The sequence below is a fragment of the Condylostylus longicornis genome, unplaced genomic scaffold, assembly GCF_029603195.1.
Source record: "Condylostylus longicornis isolate FDR11 unplaced genomic scaffold, ASM2960319v2 ptg000774l, whole genome shotgun sequence".
NCBI lineage: Eukaryota > Metazoa > Arthropoda > Insecta > Diptera > Dolichopodidae > Condylostylus > Condylostylus longicornis.
Window position 1 is genome coordinate 17,817 of NW_026578719.1, and position 5,196 is coordinate 23,012.

General features: G+C 46.5%; 1 non-coding gene across 1 annotated transcript; it reads left to right on the plus strand.

The window, feature by feature from the left end:
- Window positions 1-779: 779 nt before the first annotated feature.
- On the plus strand, window positions 780-851 carry Trnad-guc (transfer RNA aspartic acid (anticodon GUC)). The gene has a single exon. It is a non-coding gene; the product is annotated as a tRNA-Asp (tRNA).
- Window positions 852-5,196: the final 4,345 nt, after the last annotated feature.

Here is a 5,196-nt window from a genome sequence, read left to right on the forward strand (position 1 = left end):
ACATTCCTTAACTCTATTCGTTATCAATCTATTGATGGTGATGGTTGGTTGTCTGAGATTCAGATCGTTGTGGCATCTTGTGATTGGCTGGCGAGGGGGGGAGACTCGATTTTTATTGAACGATCTGGTGTACCTGGAGTGCTCCAATCGGGAAGACCTCTTGGTGTCAACGACGCCGTTGCAGCGCATTTGTCAGCAAGACTGGAGCTCAGTGGTCGCCATTCATCCTTAGCCGAGCGTTGTTGGTTGCACCATGTAGGCCTACCAAATGTAGAAGGTCGCTTGAGGTTGTTAGATGTTTAGTACTTGAGATTTTTGTTTCAATTTTTAATCTCTTCAAGAGAGTTTTCTTCAAGGGGAGGTTTTGTTTTTCATGCTTCTACTGAACACAGACAGCTTCATGTGCTCGACCATGGATGGATGGCTCACGAGGCAGTCTGCCTCCTCAAAGAAGATTTGAGGTGGCCGGATGTCTTCGATAATGGGCTCGTTTCAATGGTAAGAGCTGCAGCGTATTCGTTTGAATCTGCTCGTCGGCATTGAATCTGCGAAATGACTCCCACTCTCCCATTGACGTCGTAGCCACCGAAAGCGACGGCGAGCGTTGAGGATTCGTCTTCAATGAATTCTTTTCATCACAATCGATGCGAAGATCTGGTTTGCTCTGAACCAACGCGTCTGGCTCCGTATGCACCAGAAAAGTTTGTGCCTTTGTATGAGCAGCTGCCAAATGTCACTTCTCTTGAAAGACCTTCAGGTCCGTAGAATAATTTGTTGTATCCGAGGTAGTATAGTGGTTAGTATTTCCGCCTGTCACGCGGAAGACCCGGGTTCAATTCCCGGCCTTGGAGTATGTTTCTTTTGTTTCGCTTTTATTTTAATGTCTTGAACTGATTCCGACAAGCAAATTCAAACGGATCTATTGTCGGAGGAATCGCGGGCCTTCAATGCTTCTGATGACATCTGCATTCCAAGATGTTGAAGTGACTTTCTGCAACCGGAAGAATTGAAATAACTAGATGCTTAAGAGATTCGTTGCAACATTAGTTCTATTTTTGAGAAGTTGGTTCGTGATCTGCCAACCAGCTGTTGCCGAACCGGCGGATGGGGGCTCAATTTCTTACAGGAAGTGTTGCATTGAAATGCGCATGCTTGAGCCCATATTTGCTTTGGATGTCTGGTGATACAGCTTCAGCTGAGGTTCTTGTCATCTCAGTTATTACCGCTCGATAGAGCTAAAGAGAGGAAGAACACCCAGGTAGAGTACAACTTGTGCTTGATACATACAGCTCGTGAGAGTACAACAATACAACAAAGGGAAAACACCTTTGGACAAGATAATCAGAGTCGTATGTACACTAATCGCAACTTTGTTGTATATCTGACCCCATGCAACACACTTGAGGCTTAAGTCATTTGCATATGCAGCAAGTTGTTGTATATCTGACACACTTGCCCAAGTCCTTCATCACTTCAAGATTGATATCATCCTTTACGGATAACGATTCGGGATCCAAATCCTCACAGATCGAATTGGGCTCAATTTTGGTGGAATTCCCAAGTTCAATCGAGACCTCCTTTTGGTTCCTAGTGACGAAGGGTACCGAAGTGTGAAGTCATTTTTGTTTGAAGGCTCTTGAATATTTAACGCTTGTCTTTTTGAGAGAGTAATCCAGATCTCAAAACTAATTCACGTTTGCATGGCACCGATCTTTTTTGTTCTTTTTTTTCTGTCATAGTGTCACCCCGAATGATAGAGAGATTCCTAAAAGCCTAAAATCGTCATGACGAACGTGACAGCCTCATTGACCCTCCGGCATGAGAATAGTGAAGAGAATATTCATAACGCTTGATTGTAGGTTGTTTGTATTGGGACAGAGTCCAGACTATTGGATTGTGGGTGATGAGGGGTTCGAATGGGAGTTCGCTAGCGTCGTGCAGGTCGTAAACGACGAGTCGGCTTCAGTCGCTGGCGTACGTGCGGGGGTAGGGGTTCCGGCGGCGACGGACATGTCGGGGATAGGGTGCAGACAAAATTGGGGACTGGTACGGTCAGGCACGTAACGCCCAAACGTACAAAGACAAGCACACTAGACACAAGACACAGTGAGAGTAGTCTGAAGACACTTCTCAGGTGTAAAGTCCCAAAAATTCCATCTCCATCCTGCTCGCTTTCCCTTCCCATTTAAGAGCCTCAGTGAAAAGGGACTGTGGCATCCTACGACTCACACTCTCAATTCCAACGATTTTTGCCTTCTTTAGTTATTGAGTGTCAAACTAAAAGAAGGACTGCGACGGATCTGACCAGAGGAAGAGGAAACATCCATATCTTTTGCAGTCCCACAAAAAATAAAAACAATAAACATAAACACACACGCGGAAACACACAAGTGAATGGGAAACACACCCACAAACAGGCAAACACGCAACGAAAGCTTCAGGCATTCCACGACACATGGTCTTCCCCACCAAAGTCAATCGACTCCGTCTCGAAATCTCCATCTACTGCATCTACTGTAACAGGTCGTGTCAATGCATAAGCGGCTCCCCCAGCTCCTGTGAGGAGAGCGACATCCCCTGCAGCACTACCAATGGCAATGGGGAGCACTGCGGACCCTGAGACAAAAGGGTGAGAGTGCTGAATACAAGCGATAGCTTACCTCTCCCAACAACACTCGCTGGTTGTCGTTGCTGTTGTCTTTGGTTTCGTTGTTATCGTGGTGGGTGGCGTGGTGGGTGGCGTGGTGGGTGGCGTGGTGGGTGGCGTGGTGGGTGGCGTGGTGGGTGGCGTGGTGGGTGGCGTGGTGGGTGGCGTGGTGGGTGGCGTGGTGGGTGGCGTGGTGGGTGGCGTGGTGGGTGGCGTGGTGGGTGGCGTGGTGGGTGGCGTGGTGGGTGGCGTGGTGGGTGGCGTGGTGGGTGGCGTGGTGGGTCAAATCTCAAAATTCAAGTCAAATGGTTGGTGCACCGATTGGATGTACCAAAGCGAATAGTCACGGCAACGCAAATGGGCTTTGTTGAAGAGACTGAGGACGAGAGCTTCCAAATGACGATGGCAGAGGACCCGAGCGAACGAATTCAGAGGAAGTTTGACAACCCACAGCAACAAGCACATATGCGACGTCAAGAAGGTTGATGGCATGCACGGTTGGGACAGCGAACCTCCAAATGCTGAAGAAATGAGCTCTAAGTCTGCGGCGGGGAGGTTTTTAGTTCGCAATGGCGTTTGCTCCATAGACAATAGACAGATGCAAAAAAGCAGTTCCTTTTATATCACATTTCCGCCTCGCTATCCAAGGCCTCGCTGTAAGGAAATAACAGAAGAGGCCTTCATTCCCAAGACTACTACTCACCAGCTCACAGCAATGGTGGAAAATGCGGAAGCACGTGGACTTTGAGAAGATCTTCTCCCAAAGCGAGATTAGAAGAAATCAGAAGAAGTTCTTTAGCGAACTGAATGGAAACACCGATCGTTGGTTCAATCTGACGAAAGCAGCAAAGAGAAATACTAGGAAATGAAATGGCTGCAATTCGTACCATCGACTGTTTATCTACAACTTTCTCCCATACTCTCCATCTGATGCAATCGTACAAGCTACGCCTTTTAAGAGTTCTTGCCTCATAAAACAAAGTTTCCACTTGCAGCAAGACTCGAACAAGCTTTTGCGCAATATCTGATAGAAAATCAGACGCATCGAAATCCTCATCCCCATCCTCATCTTCGTCAATGTCATCTCTTAGCGTCTCCAGATCGGTCATGAGTCGAAGTGCTGCCCTCTGAAAGAGAAAATATCGGGAAGCGATACAACAAGACGCTTACCCAAAATCGATTCTTAACCAAATAGTAGACAATTGCCTCATCCCTACCCACATAGAGACTCCGACGTTTACTGAGAAGTTGCAGCTGGTGTTTGTAGAAATATGACGCGAAACCGAACGCAGCCACTTCGTAAAAATCTACAGGGCAGTCGCAAGAATGGAGAAAGTGTTGGTGAGACGTCAAGAACAATTCGCCATCCTCAAACGATTTGTCATAAAAACGACTGAAGAGGGTTTTGCGGTGCCTCATTCGAAGATTATCCCACCTATGAACCCTGAATCCATTTTTGGGATCAACGAACCAAATATCATTAGCGATCCGATATATGATCATCTTTCCCGGAACGAAATGATGTGCCTTGCACCCACACACATTGTGAAGTTGTTCAAACAGATCATCATACGCTGCAGCTTTTATCATTGACAAGGCATCCGGAAAAAGCCCATTATCGAAGACATCCGGCCACATCAATTCTTCTTTCTCTCCACTCCGTTCGGGTGGAGGATATTTATGTGCAACCCATCGGAAGCACGCTCTTCTGAATTGTCCCTCTTGTTTGATGAGCAATAGCCTGGTTACAAGGATAGATAATAGGTCGACCGGAAGTAGCTCATAGAGAGAGGACTTTGTCTTTTTTGCCATGATATCGTGAAGCCACTCGAAAAATTCGTCGGGAGATTCGTTTTCAACCAAGTTAAATAAAGTCGATAACGCGCTTCTCTGGATTCCCCTTTCTGCTTCACTGAATTTGCAGTGCTCTTGAGTAGTGAGACACTCTGGTAGAGGTTTTCCCATCGGCCGATCTCCAGTGTGATGTATGGGAGCCGTGGTACGATATCCAAGAAAAAACTCATCGGGTGGGAAGTAGTAGTCGTCGTCGTCGTCCTTTTCGAGTTGCTTCGAATTGCCCTTAAGGATTCTAGGTTCTCGTACATTTTCTCTGGAATAATCGGAAAGAAAGTCAATCACATTCAAGTGGAATTCCTCCGTTAATGATTCATGAAACCGACTGTCTTCCTTTGAGATGTTGAGAAGTTCCCCATCAGACAAACCACAAATCTGTATCACACAAATGTGATTGGGTGCTTGGAATGTCTTACATGGTCAACGCATTGTACGATGGTGGAGCTGGGAATTTCCAGCATCGTTTTTGCAAAATGGCGTCGACTTATTTTCCCCGAGAGAAACGCGTCTGATTCCCATAAAGCGAGATAGTTTGGAAGCACTTCAAAGTTTTCCTGTGTGACATCTGAACAAAACCAGCCATCGCACAGCGTTTTCGTCATAATTTGTAGAGCAACAAGCTGCAAAAAATCAGAAAACACCATTTGGATCGATTTAAATGGTGCCAAGAATTGGCTACCTCAGCTCCATGGATT